The 15658-nt window shown below is 37.8% G+C and overlaps 1 protein-coding gene across 1 annotated transcript in view; it reads left to right on the top strand.

The window, feature by feature from the left end:
• Nucleotides 1-225: 225 nt before the first annotated feature.
• The window catches only part of LOC307004279 (uncharacterized protein), a 72468-nt gene continuing 57035 nt past the window's right edge, over nt 226-15658 (top strand). The window contains exon 1 of the mRNA XM_079623383.1: nt 226-358. The gene's annotated coding sequence lies outside the window, so the exon portion shown is untranslated. The remainder of the gene's footprint in view (nt 359-15658) is intronic.

The following is a 15658-nucleotide window of genomic DNA, read 5'->3' as shown; positions in this document are numbered from 1 at the left end:
TGACAGTAATCGTTTTTGCTATGGCACTAGAAAATGCATCAAACAAAAATGACAAAATGGCTTGTGAAAAAAACCCCAATAAAAATAAAAAGCCAACCTCATGACTTGTTAGACAGAATCTCAAATATTAGATGTGTTACAAACACTTTCATAAGCAATTATTTTCAGCAACATGTATTTAAATGTGTTTATTACTCTGAATACTTCCGATATGTTTTATTATTTATGTGTGTGTGTTTTTGTATGTAATTTCCATGCACATTTTAGCGTGTGAACAGGACTTTTATTATGGTGCGTCGACGTGACGTCATATGGCTGCGCCGCGCTCCAGCAACTGTTGTGATTCGGCTGAAGAAAGGTTCGTGTTTTAAACAATTTAAAGCGTTTATATAGATGCAAACCAATCAGTGCATTTTATAGTTTTTGCAAGCGATCTAAAGGTAATTATTTATTATTTAATGTAACATTGTAATGCTTTATCTAATGTTAATGCACGTTATTTCTTGTGAGTAAAGTACATCAGCACTTGAGTAAAAGAAAAGGAGCGTCTAATTTTGCTCCCAATATCGTGAATCAGTTCGTAAACACGAATGTGGTCAGTTGTAAATAGTGATGAGAGAAACGGATGGTTTTTTAATTGAACTGGATTTAATTTAAATGATGACACACACTTACGTCATCTGCAGGTCAAAACAGTGTAAGAACCAGTGTTGCCAGATTGGGCGGTTTTGAATTTGATTGTGCGGGTAAAGAAGTGTTTGGGCGGGTGGACAAAATTTGGGCTGGTTTGGGGTCAGTTCGGCGGTTTTCAAACATCTACATTTTAAAGTCTAATTGGTTAAAAAACTAAACTAAAGTGTGCATAGTCCATAAAATCAGTCATCATGACATTACAACACACACATGCACGCACTTTTAGCCAATCAACGAGCGATCAGCAGGAAGACGCGATTTAGCGCGATAACTTGTAGCTGTAAATTCAAGTGATCGCTAATGCCAAAGAAATGACATAAGGGCCAATCCCAATTCTACCCCTTCACTTTCCCCTTCCCCTCTGTTTTGCTCGTGCGCGTGAAGGGGTAGGGCTGTCTCAATTCTCTTTTGGTTGGAGGGGAAGGGCTAAGGGGAAGGGCCAGATAGCCCTTCAAACGAAGATTTTTCAGGACCACACTTCAAACGAAGGGGTATGAGAAGTGTCACTGCATACACCAGCTACAGACGCAAAATGGCTGCCCAAGCAAAAAAGGAGACCCATAAATGTAAGAATTGTTGGCTTTAATAGGTATTTTAATGACAAATAATGATTTGCTTTATGTTACATTCAATCTTGTATACATATTTACGGTCAGTTCCTTCAAAGAAATGTTTGTAAAAAAATCTACTCTCTCCCACACACAAAGCACACAAGCTATTGGTGCGTTCAAGTCATCTCGCAAAGATCGTATTTATGAGTTGAACGCACATGAACGCCACACAATGTCGTATTTCACACAGTAAATAAATAAATAGGTCAAAATAGGACAAACATAGGTCTGTACCTCCAACGTGTTAATACAACACCACAGAATACAAGTCCTGTGCATCTTGGAAGTTTGTGATAAACATCGGCGCATCTCCTGTGACGTAGGCGATGACGTATAATGACGTGTAACGGTGTAGTAGTGGTGTCCCATTTCTTAGGGGAATATTTTCACCCCTACGCCTTGCCACTCTGTTTCAAGGGGAAGGGTTAGGGGTAGACGAAGGGGTAGAATTGGGATTGGGCCTAAGTTGCATCTACAGTAAAGAGTGAGAGCAACTCTAAAAACGTACACATGTGGGGGTTGATGACTCGATGGTGAATAGCTGATGAGGAGAGCACAGTTGAATGAGTTGAATTGAAATTGAATATGGGACGACTCCTTTCCATGGTCATGTGCGCACTAGCCTAACTAGACATCTGCAACTTTTACACCGTCCAGACTGCATGCACTCTTGTCCCTGACAGCGGCTGACAAAGGTTTGAATCAACAATGATCAGTTTTGACTGTTAAAGTCTGCGTTATGTTCTGCAATGTTCCGAGGGTTAAAGTCATCGGTTAATTTCTTGATTGCCGTTTTGACAGTGTCCACCTGGACATTTAAAGTCATATTTGCTAATTCTCCCTAATTATTGCCCTGTTTTGATCCGTTTTCCTGGGAATTTTTTTTATTTTTTATTTTATTTTATCATCGTTATTTTGTTTTAAGGATATACAAATTGTGCTTATCAACCTTGAATGACATGGCCATAAAATTATATCACGTTATTTTGGTGGTAAAATTTTGGGCGGTTTTATCTTGGAGTGGGCGGGTTTTGGTGAGCTTTTGGGCTGGAAATCACCGTCTCAATCTGGCAACACTGGTAAGAACAACAAACAAACATGAGTAATGACAACTTTAACAAACCACCTGCAAATGTTTTCATGAAAGTGTCATCTATAATTAAACGCCAACTATAAATAACTGCAGTGTAATATTTTGAGATTTAGTTTTGAGTGTTTTTAGTCTAATCAGGTGATTTATGTCCATTAACTCTTACTCTGACTGACTCTCTCACCTGTGAACTGAACAACAAAACTATCATTCATTTCTAGCTTTTAATAAGGATCAAATGAGTGAGTTTAGCTGTGAGAATGAAACCAACCTGTTTGTTCTTCTGGATCTTCTTGTTTCACTGTCAATGTTTCTTCAATCTTCATTTCTTCACTCTCCTCTTTAATAAATGCCATATATGTTTGTTCCTCAGTATCTTCATATTTTACTCTGATTGTTTCTTCAATCTTCATGTCTTCACTCTCCACTTTAATAAACGCCATCTTTATAATAGTATGTGCAGGATGAGAATAATTAGTAGAAATTATTAGAAATAAATAGAAGTGTGTGTCACAGCTCTAGTTCAGTGCACTGGCAAAGAGTCAGTCAGAGAGAGTTAATGGACTTAAATCACCTGATTAGACTAAAATTTATAAAAAGACTCAAACTACAAATTAATAAAAGAACACAAATATAAAACATCTCATAATTAGATTAATATTTCGTATTAAAATTAGGTAGTTAATGATATGTAATTACATTTTAAAATGTAAAAAAATTTATTGTTACGGAAATCGCGGGGGGGTCGGGGGGTCAGGACCCCCCTATCTGAGGGTTGTCCCTCCCTAAAAATATAATTAAAATATGTGTATTGTAAATAAAATAATGATATATACTTAAAATAATTGTGTAAGTAGTAAAACAATGCAAACGGGGCAAAAAAAACTAAACGTTTTAAACATTTTGAGTCCCCCTCCCTTGCCTCACAGTGCTTTGGTCCACTGTCTGCTCCTCTTTTACCTCACCAACACGCAGTCCGGTGGGAGAGAACCATAGTTTTTACAGTAGTTGTGGAACTCCGGTAAGTCAAGGCTATTTTATTCACTTTAAACATCGGATGAAGTGATTATTTTCTCTTTAATAAAGATGATGCTGAGTCATTAATAAATCATGACAAAACTTTTTTTTTTGTCACTGATGTAGTCCGCTATGTTAGCGATTATAACGTTAATCCTTGTTTTATACAGTTCTATGCGTTTACGTAGCTTGTTTAACACCGTAGTAGCTAATGTTATATGCCTCACACACACCCATATCGTGTAACGTTACGTGATGTAACGTTAGTCTTTTAGATTAACGTTAGACTAGTGCGGGTGCACAGATTTTCACGCTTTCAATGTGTGATTTAGTCGGTTTATATAATTTAATATAGTTAATACAATCTAATATCACACAAAGAGTGCAGTTTTTCACCAGATTTAGCATGATAACATGTGATTTTGATTTGATACAAGTTTAATAAACAAGAAGTTAGCCTAATATTAAGTGACTTACATTTTAGACACCATATTGCCTGTTTTAGCTCTATTTCACCATCGAAAATAGTTGAAAACTAAGCCACAGCACTGTATCTGCGTCTCTGAGAAACACACCGAGGTGTTTCACGAATCAGCTTTTTGAACGAATCAGTTGAATCTCAATGACTCACTCATTAACAGTGACTTGCTGCACCTACTGGCAGTTTTAATTTAACATTTAAAGTATCTTTTCATGTTTTAAACCATTTCAAATATCATTATTCAACGTTTTATGTTTAAAACATCAAAATATCTGTGTTTATGTCTGTGTAAAAGCATCTAAATGCCATTTCAAACGCAGCTTCTGTTTCCTCTCCATTGCAAAGAGTTTGTTGATACTTATTTCATTTGATTAGTAACAGCCCTATTGTGTCTTATTATTATTTGGAATAAATGTATGAAATTGACACAAAAGATGATGCATGCACATAATTAGTTTTAAATTAGATTTATAAAAGGTAAAAATGCCAATAAAAGGTAAAAAAATCTATTTCAACTTATTGGAAAATATATTTTTTCTGTAAAATATTTATTATTTCTGTAACTGCAGTGAACTGACCACCACACAGAATATGAAGAATACTAAAAACTATTAAGAGTCAGCTGTCCACGGCAGTCCTAAACCTGCCAAGGTACCAGCACAATAACACACTCAGCAAAATATTGTCTAATTATTGTTATCGATAAAATCCCAGAAAATATAGATAATTTTTTGTCAATATCGTACTCCAATGAAGAATATTTTGGTCAATTTAGTCAGCTTTTTCATTGAACCAGAGAGAAACTTTGAGAGGAAGGATATGGCACTGTCTCTCCATACACTCATAATAGTAGTAAGGCTTTCCTCTGTGTAAACATATTATTGGCGTCCCCTTCTTTTTTATAAATTTTAAGTTTATTGTCTGGTTACGCCCCTGGTTACGGTTAGTACTCTGCATTTAACGTTACACTATTTTCATGCGCGCTGAATCGAGCGCTTCGAATCACTGAATCATTTTGAAAAGTATTTGATTCAATTGACTCGGAGTTTCAAAAAGCTATGTTTTGCTCATCTCTACTCGTGACTAAATTCGTGTTTATGATAAACTCATTCATGATAAAGGGAGCGAAATGAGATGCAAATGTTCTGTTAATCATGTGTGGATGCGCTTTACTCAAACAAATTAACATGCACTGATGTTAGATAATGCATCACAACGTTACGTTCAATAATAACGCATTCCTGTCACAATTCCTGTTAAAACGACGAAATTACCTGACCGGATAGCTTTGAGTTAAACACTTTACAAACACTAACCTTCTTCAGCCGAATCCATAGACTGTAAAAAAATATGGACGTAGTGTCCGTGACGTCACCCGTAGGTTTCTGAAGAGCATTTTTGAAGCCTAAAGTGGGCGGAGCCGGCCGTCGCCATCTTGGCCTCGCGTCACCGCTCGTCACTCCCGGATAACAGAATATGGGCAAAGAGGCGGAGCTGAGGAGCCGGGCTATCTGAAACCACGCCCACCTAGCGCGACGTTATGGAGTTAGCAGGCTTGGGAGCTAATGCTATATGCTACTCACAGTACCAAGTCTGCGACTGCACAGGGGCACTGACAGTTGATGATTAAAATCTGAATGGCAATTAAAAGGTCCCGTTTTTGCCCTTCGAAATATTGTAATAGTTAAAAGACATAGCTACAAGTGAGACTGTGTATCGCGATTCTGTGCAGCTAAGTTATTCTGCTTGTTGAAAATGTATTATGCAGTAACTTTACAATATTAGGCTACTCTGAGAGTGTGTGTGACCGTGATTATGTGCATAATGTTACATGTCAGTCACTCTTTATTACAGTCTATGGTCCGTCAGCGCGGCATCGCTCGTCAAGTTCGTAGAGAGCTTTATTATTCAGTCCATTTTAAATTCTGATTTTGGCCGCATCTCAATTCTCAAATGGGTCAAAACATAGATATATTACCTGTGAAGTTCAAGTAAATGCGCTAGAAATCCGCGCTCATTCAAGGATGTGCATTTATTGCATGGACGGAGAAACAAAGACACCTGCAGGATTTCATCTGACGGCACATAAGCATGTTATAATCTGTCCAGAGCAACGGCACCGCAGAACGAGTGTAGCCTTTATATCTATAGACGTTTTTAAATCTGAAAACTCCAAAAAGCAACGAAATTGTCAGACATCACATCCATTAGTGCATGTTCACAGAGGAGAACAACTGGAATACAGCGCTGGGTGTTCTCTCGAACGACACTCGACGAAAAACGGCGGAATCCAAAGCCGTGGGCGAGGTAATGTGTGTATTAAATTATATGAAATAATCCCGAAGAAAAGCACAAACACGGCAGAGATGGCAAGTTCAGCAGCTGGAATTTGCTGAAGTGAAGTGACTGCTAACCGGCTAGCATTGACATCCGCGGGAATCCGCCTGTCACTCAAAAGTGGACACACCCTTAATTTTGCAGAACTTTAAATATTAATCAACTACACGGGTGAGTTATAAAAAAATGCACCCCCCTCACAGTTGTTATGAAGGGCAAAGTTAGCTTTATAGACCAAAGCCACGGAGAGAACCAGGCTGTAAACATGTTTTGTTCTGCTGTAAAGTTGGACATTTTAACATGCGGGAGATACAGATTTGACTCCCTTCTGCAGCCAGCCTCAAGTGGCCAGTCGATGAATTGCCGTTTAATTCACTTCCGTGTTGGTTTCAAGAGAGAGACAGGGAGGTTGCCGCTTGGCCGAATCACAACAGAAGCAAGAGCGCGGCGCAGCCTTATGACGTCAATCGCAACTCCAAAATAAAAGTCCTGTTCTAAAATTACACAAGAGAAATAGAAATACCTATGTGCATTTGTGTCATACGCATAATAAAACATATATCAGCAGCATCCAGAGTTAAATTCTTTGTGAAATAGAAAAAACATGTTCAGTGATGTGCTGAAAATATCTACCAAAGAAAAGGTTTGAACCACACCTAATCCGTGAGATTCTGTCTAAAAGGCAAAACATTAATGATTTAAACTATTTAGTGCGTACACCATTTCTTTATTTACTTATTTTCTCGCTTACTTTACCTACCTACCAGTGGTCTCTGGAACTTTTCTATATCAAACCATTCTCTTCCCCCCCCCCCCCCCCCCCCATTTTTGTTTGATATTAATAAATATATGTATCAGAAACTATTACTGAACTCCTATATAGCTGGCTTTATCATTTTTGACAGAGCCATTTTAGATTATCAGGTTTACCTGGTTTGTGCATTATGTTGAAGATGATTCTTCTCAGAACTGTTCAATCTTACAATATTATATCAATATTATTAACTCGTCTCTATCTTTAGGACATGTTCCAAAAACATTCAAGCTGGCAGTTATAAAACCTCTTATTAAGAAACCACAATTAGATCCAAATAACCTAGCAAACTACAGACCCATTTCAAATCTTCCATTTATGTCTAAAATACTAGAAAAAGTTGTGTCCGCTCAATTGTGCTCTTTCTTGCAAGAAAACGATATCTATGAAAAGTTTCAGTCTGGATTCAGGCCACATCATAGCACAGAAACTGCACTCGTTAAAATTACAAATGATTTACTTTTAGCTTCTGACCAAGGCTGTATCTCAATACTAGTTTTACTCGATCTTAGTGCTGCGTTTGACACTATAGATCATAAAATACTCTTAGATCGACTTCAAAATTACACTGGTGTTCAGGGACAGGCATTAAGCTGGTTTAGATCGTACCTATCAGACCGTTACCATTTTGTCCATTTAAATGGGGAAAAATCAAAGATAACGTCAGTAAATTATGGAGTGCCGCAAGGATCTGTGTTAGGCCCTCTGCTATTCTCAATTTATATGCTGCCACTTGGTAATATTATAAGAAAACATGGAATAAGTTTCCACTGTTATGCTGATGACACTCAATTATATATTTCATCTAGACCAGATGATAACACTAAATTATCTGAAAGTGTGTTAAAGATATAAAATATTGGATGACGTGTAATTTTCTTCTATTAAATTCAGATAAAACGGAGGTATTACTGATTGGTCCAAAAAACTGCCCACAAAACCTCTTACAATACAACCTTAATCTAGATGGACGTCCTGTTACTTTATCCTCTACAGTAAAAGACCTGGGTGTTATACTAGACCGCAACTTGTCTTTTGAAAATCATATTTCAAATGTCACAAGAACAGCCTTTTTCCACCTTAGAAACATTGCTAAGCTACGTAATATGCTATCAGTTTCTGATGCAGAAAAGTTAGTTCATGCATTCATGACCTCGAGACTAGATTACTGTAATGCTCTATTAGCTGGTTGTCCTGCATCCTCCGTAAACAAGCTACAGTTAGTCCAAAATGCAGCCGCTAGAGTTCTTACTAGGTCAAGAAAATATGATCATATAACACCAATTTTATCATCTCTACACTGGTTACCTATTAAGTTCCGTATCAATTACAAAGTATTGTTACTGACCTATAAAGCCCTAAATGGTTTAGCTCCTGTGTATTTAAGAGATCTTCTATCGCCATATAATCCATCGCGCTCTTTAAGATCGCTAAATTCGAGGCTTCTGGTCGTACCTAGGATATCTAAGTCCACTAAAGGAGGGAGGGCGTTTTCACATCTAGCTCCTAAACTCTGGAATAGCCTTCCTGATATTGTCCGAGGCTCAGACTCGCTCTCCCAGTTTAAAACTAGATTAAAGACGCATCTCTTTAGCCAAGCAATTCACATGATGCATCTCATACCTTTTATACTACAGTTAAATCAGATCAAATGTATTCATATTATGAACAGCAGCTACGCTAATTATTTCCCATCTGCCTTTTTTTGTTGTTATCTCGGGACGCCTGTCCCTATAACTCAAATAGAGTTCGTCAGCTCCAGTTATGTATCCAGCCTCTCATGGAGACTTCAGATGCCCCAACGCCTGTGATGAGACGACTCGACGCCTGTGAAGAGACGACCCAACGCCGGCAATATGTTATGCCCTAAATTTTATGATTAACTAACTGTATTTTGTGTGTATATTTTTGAAATGCATTTTCTGTAAAGCTGCTTTGAAACAATATGTATTGTGAAAAGCGCTATACAAATAAACTTGAATTGAATTGAATTGAAATTGAATTACAGTGTTTCAGTCTGTAGCTGTGTGTTTGAAACATGTCTTTTAAAAACACTCTTGGTGTTTGCTTTTTGCTTACTTATATCATTAAATGCATTACATAAATCACTTTGGAGTATAAATCACAGCATGTTTTAGATTATAAAAAAAAAAAAAAAAAAAATTTATTTTAGTCCAGAAAATACGATATAGCAAATTATTTCACAGAATATATATATACTGTATTTATATCGTTTCCTCTTTTCCACAGTAGCGTACACACAAGACTGGGTCAACTCATCTTCAACTCACGTTCAGAAGGTTTTTGGAATCTTTTAATATCCATTTTTGTATTGTTTTAATTATCCAAGGCCATCACTGTGTTTTCTACAGAGCTGCTTTACAGATTAAAGTCTGCGTGAACCGGAAGTAGCAAGTGTTGTGACCAGGGTTCGAATTATGATTTCATCTTTGTGGCCCAGCAAAAAAAAAAAAATCTCTTTAAAAAAAAAGAAAAGAAAAGTAGCCTATGAGCAGGCGGTGTGTGCAGTGCCGTCGCCAGAACGGGGGCATATGCAATGCATGGGAGGGCACAATTATTATTAGCCTACAGTACATATATTCATAATAATACACTGAGTTTCGGATCATTGATGATGAGATGCGCTCCAGTTCACGAGCAAGGCTAGTGCTGGCGCCCCCATGTCATGATTATAGTCTCTGCTATTTTTAGTATTTTTGTGTGTTGAGCTCGGTACCTCTAGGGGGGTCCGTCGGCTTGCCCCCCCGGAAGAAAATTGTGTACATTTTAAAGATAAATTAATTAATCTGGTGCACTTTGAGTCCCCCGAATCTGCTGTTAAAAATAAATCATCGACCCGCCAACCTCCCGAACCTATATGATATTCTCTGATTTAGATGCATCTGCATCATCACATTACAATTATTCAAATTCTCTGTGTTAAGCATGATAATATGATACTATTTTGTCCGGTTGGGCAAGTACAATTCTCTTTCACTTGTCCCTTAAAAAACACACGCACGTGTCCCGGACAAGCGTAATGTCAAAGTTCTATTCAGATCAGTAAATTACCAAACAATCATAAAAGAAAGAAATATTATCTTACCGTCATCGTGAGGTGAAAATGACTCTGCCAGACTCTCTTGAAAGTGCGTATCTATAGCACGAAATTATTTCTCGTACTTATTCGCCAAAAATATTTTTTTGCGTGCATATGATACGCACTTTATGGCGTGTAATACACAAGTACTCCACACCACTACCCAAGGGGTTTGCAGTGCGTATCATTTACACGAAAAAAAAAAAACTATTTTTGGCGTATAAATGGCACGATGAATAAAATGTTCTGTATCTGTTTATAAATTCAACAGTCTGTAAATTCCTTCAGAAAACAGCGAGTGGCTTTTCAGACGCAAATCTAATTAAAAGTACTTTCTAATGGGAGCAGCAGCGCAATACTTTGATAATATATATATATATATATATATATATATATATTACCTATAAATTATGTTTCTATTATTTTAGTTTTAATGAAAAACCAGGGGATGTGTGTCCTGATGATTTTTAGAGACCCCCACAGGTGTATGATTTTTACTGCTTTCATGGGAGCTCATCCTCTCTCTATGGGAGCTCAGCTCCCACTGACTCCCACGTAATTCGAACCCAGTATATATATGTGTGTGTGTGTATTTTGTACATTTTAAAAAGCGATTTTAACCAGACCAAATCTAAAATGTAGGCTATTCACAAAACCATGCAGCCCTAGTTTCTCTCGATATCAGCATGGTCACAGGTTTTTTTTTTTTTTTTTAGTTACCAGTCCTGCTGACTTAAACATGAGACATGGTAAAGTGAAAAATCAAACACCTTTGAAATGACAGGTATGTACTATGTTTCAGAAATGGCACAAAGGTGTGTGACTGGTTAAGTCTCTGTCTTTAGTTCAGTGTGTTAAAGGGGTCATGACATGAGAAACCAAATTTGCCTTGATCTTTTGGTATATAAGAGGTCTTTGTGTCATTAAAACGTCCTGCAAGTTTAATTTATTTAATCAAGCTCTAAATACAGCTCGTTCTGGATCCATGGTAAGAAGTGACGTCACGGTACGAAGTGACGTACCAGCGTTTGCATATGACTGCCTCCAGCGCAAGACAACTACGCTTAAAGCGTAAGACAACTACGCTCATTTTGTATCGTTGTCGCGCCCGCGCGCCTCACAAGTGTTCAGTCGACGGACAGCGAGTGGGTCTGTGTACAGGGAAGTTACGATGCCGCAGATGTGCTGTTCCTGGCTGTGGACAAACAACATCTTTGAATACGCTGCCGAAAGATCCAGACGTCAGGGAAAAATGGAGGCACTTTATTTTTTGCGGACGTCTCAGTCACGGCAGTGTTAATGTAAGTGTTTGTTCTATACATTTGAAGGATGACTGTTTTGAGAACAAATCCCAAAATGATGCTGGCTTTGCCAGAAAACTGTTGCTCAAAGATAAGTCCGTGCCGACTATTCTGGGCTCAACAACGACGACGCAAACTGTAAGTAATGTATTTAAAACTTTAAACTACTTTTTAAATACGCTGAATCCGCAAATGTTCTGGCTGGGAGCGTTAATAATTGATGCATAGGCACTGACGTTAGCCAATCACAACAGTGGGCGTTAACACTGAACTCTTAAAGGGGAAACACCCCCAAAACAGACTGTTTGAATCAGAGGATGAGAAACAGGGTGGGAAAAGGTCATAAATCACTACATTTTAAAAGTTTTTTGTTAAAAAAAACTATAGTAATACTATAATTGCACCTAAGGGAACATAATAATAAAATAAAAATATAGCTGCAAGCAGCCATTACGGGGCCAAGCGCAAAAGCAGACGACGAGATATGCCTACATGGCTGAAAGTGTGAGACAAACTGCAGCAAGGAGCAATTAACCTGTTAGCCTTCAGCGCCACTTTTGAAAAATCCCCAGAAATAGCATACCCAACCTAAAAAAGATTCAATTAATTGACCCTTTGTCCTAAAAGCTCAAGTATGGTCTCATTTGAAAGCTGACACCTGCCACTTTATTGGAAATGTAGAATGAATTATTGTCATAATGAAAAAAAAATTATGAATAGCTTCAAAGTTGTGTAAGTTATTAGAAATTTATTTTTATGAAACATCTTCATGAAAATTAAATTGAAGTTGGCCCGTCAGCACTCTAGAAATGCACTCCAGCTAAAGACACATGTCTGACCATGTTATATTTAAAATTTGAAGGTGATAAGTCTAAAACTCTGTATTTTGTTAAATGTTTTTCAAGATCATCTCAAATGACTTTATTTTGAATTGACTCTAAAATGCAAACTTGTGTTTATTGTCATCTATTAGCATCTATTCAGTCTATTGTCTCTATTGTTTTGTGGTGCAAACGAGCCCCATTCAGTGTCACTCTCTCCTGCACACATAACACACACACCTTTCCAGCCGGCTTATGGCCATAAATATTATTTTCCTTTGTCTCCATTATAATCGCTAACGACTGGCTAATCACGGTGTTTCACCCCCTAATTTCTTTCATAATCTTCACTTCACATTTGAAACTGTATCAAATGCCTTTCTTAAATAAAGAAATATTTCAGTAAGCATTCCGATTTAGAAAAAAAATCATAAAAAATAACAGCTAGATGGCAGGTGCAACTAGAGAGCTAGCTAGCATGTTAGCTTAGCACACCATCAATACACGACAATTTATGAGATTAAAACCCTGTTTGTGCTCCAAACTTACTTTATAGTGCAAGTCGAGTGTTTTAAATAATCTTCTATGAGCTTATTTGGCTTCAGAAAAGAAAATCAGACAGAAAATATATGATTTGATATTATTCTGCACTATTGTAAAGTCTATACCGATTAGCATTACATTATACATATAATCTATTATTATAAAAATACCTGACATGGCTCGAAGAACACAGGTAAATCAAATATCATTGCAATCATGTTTATTGTCTTCAAAACATCTTTATCTGCATGTTATAGCGATCTCTGAAAGCTAACGTTAGCTGTGTTTATGTCAGTGACGTCCTGGAAGGTCACAGGTTATTTCTTCTTCGTGAGCTTTCATATTTGGAAAAAACTGTGCAAATGGCGCCCTCAGCCTGCTGTATGGATTGAAAACACAGTACATCAGAGTATCCAGCGCTCTTTATGTATACATCGACGCATTTGGATATAAATTCAATAAATATTATTCCTGTCTATAGAAATATGATGTAAACCTATGATAATATATCAATATTTCTCCAAATCTGCACATTTTTTAGCCAAAAGCCCTGAGGAACGTTGTTTTGTCACGCGTTCTCAAGACAACAGCACCGGAGTTTTTTTCTGAATGGAGCAGCTGACGCTCATAATTCATATTAAAGGTATCGACTCATTTTTTCATTACATAAATCCTGACACAAATTAAGACATAACTGTCACTATAAGTTTCTCAGAATACAATAGTGGTCAAATACTGAAACGTGAGACTTATATATTTTTAATGATGTATAGTTTGTCAAGGTAATAACATTAAATCTGATAGTAACTTTGAACTATTTAAAAAAAAAACGCTTCAGAGCGTCCTCGCTCTGGTGAAGGTTAACAGGTTAAAGACATTTGAAGATGAATTTTGGCAAAATGGTTGAAAAATCACATACATTAACTAAAAATATGATTATCATTTTCGACCAAAAGGTGGCGCAATTACGAAACTGATGTGATGTGGTCACATACAAAGTTTGGTGTCAATCTGTCAAGGCATTGCAGATATAAAGACTGAATAGTCATTTTGACATCATGCCTCAACTTTGCTCCTGTGTGTGTAGTGTTCAAAAAAAAAATTGTAAACACCGCGCGCTGGTGACGCCTGCTGGTCAAACGATATAAAATTACTTGTCAAATAAATTAAACATAATGAATTGATGCCCTGCTCAGGAGTCCAGAATCGCACAGAGACCGGGAATGTTTTCACATTGCCTTTATTAGAGGCATCTGTTGCAATGGAAAAAAATATGTCTTTTGACTCGAGGGTCTGGGAGAATTCAGATGCGAGGGGTGCCAGGACGTTTGTGACCAGTGCTTAAGCTTTTGTGCGACCGCAGCTGATGAGTTTAGCTATAGCCGAATCAGTGTACAGTTTTGGTGTTAATTTCATTGCACAATCAAGTGATCTATATGATTGTTGGTGGGCCACACAGTGGAACACGGAGGTCAGCTCAGCAGCAGCTATTTTAGTATACATGGAATCATCCTGCTTCTTAAAGAAGGACGAGACCAATGTGTTGGTCTGTACTGTCGCGGTGTTGCTACAGTGCAGTTTGCTGCTAGCATGCAGCCTGACATCTGCCTCCCCTCCGTGAGAAACACCAAACTCTTTCCTACACACTTTGCAGAACGCTTTACTCTCATGGCTTAAGGCTGTCGCAATCCATGGATACTTCCCCACCCACTCCTCCCGGTACCTGCAGTGGCGTTTTTTCTTTTTAGCGATGTGTTCCAGTTCAGCCATGTCCACAAAACGAATGAATGAAAATTAGCTTACAAATGCATATCTAAATTCGCGCCTTCGGTATCTTAGAAATAAAAGATAACAAAAAAAGATGCCGCAGCCAATGAGCCGCCGGCCGGCGGGGGCTGGCTCATATATCATAATACACTGGCTGCTTTTGGCTGCGGCATCTGTTTTTGTTTCTTTTTTTCTAAGATAAAAAGAAACTCAACCTCCACGGACAGTTTTTAATGTTTTATCATACAAGTTCTATTCAAGATTTTGTATAAGTATAATTTTCGGGACATTTAGGGCCGGATTCGGGACAACAGCTCAGATTTCGGGACTGTCCCGAATTTTTCGGGACATCTGGTCACCCTAATTGAGACCAGTGTCATTACTATAGGCAAATCTATTCAAAAGTTATTCGCATTTTTGGAAATTTCATTATAACTTTTGACCAAAAGGTGGCGCTGTCTCATAATCTTTTGAGTACCTTTAGGGCCTTGTACTGATGACCAATACTGAGTTTCGTAATGTTACAGCAATGCATTCATTAAAGTCCCTGTAAAGGCAATTCTAAAAAAAAATTCTAAACACATTATAAATGTTAGAAATGTATTGCTAAAACATATTACAAAGACTGTGAACTGCGAAGTACTGAATTGTGGAGTTAGACCTTTAAACAGTTTTTCACCATTGCTATTTTCCGGATTTTTTGGGCGGGGCTAAAGGGGCTTGATGACGCACTGGAGCCCCTGAGCTCCTGGACACGCCCCTACTTGATGACGCACTGGAGCCCCTGAGCCTGGCCGCTCTCTAACAATATAAACAGAGCACATTCGCATCAGTTTGGCGCTCAATCGCGAGTTACTGTCAGTACTATTATAACTACAGCCTACAGTTTGCTAGTTAGCTATGCCTTCGTCACGGAAATGCGTACTACCTGGATGCGATCATGTACGAAACAGATCGGTGTCCTTATTTACATTTCCTAAAAACGATCACATCAAGAAGAGGTGGATTAATTTTGTGAAGAGCCACCTTGATGGAGAGCTGAGGATCACCACCAAAACCCGCCTCTGTAGTGATCATTTTACA

The sequence above is a fragment of the Phoxinus phoxinus genome (genome assembly GCF_949152265.1).
Source record: "Phoxinus phoxinus genome assembly, chromosome: 9".
Taxonomy (NCBI): Eukaryota; Metazoa; Chordata; class Actinopteri; order Cypriniformes; family Leuciscidae; genus Phoxinus; species Phoxinus phoxinus.
This window is presented reverse-complemented; position numbering and strand designations above follow the sequence as displayed.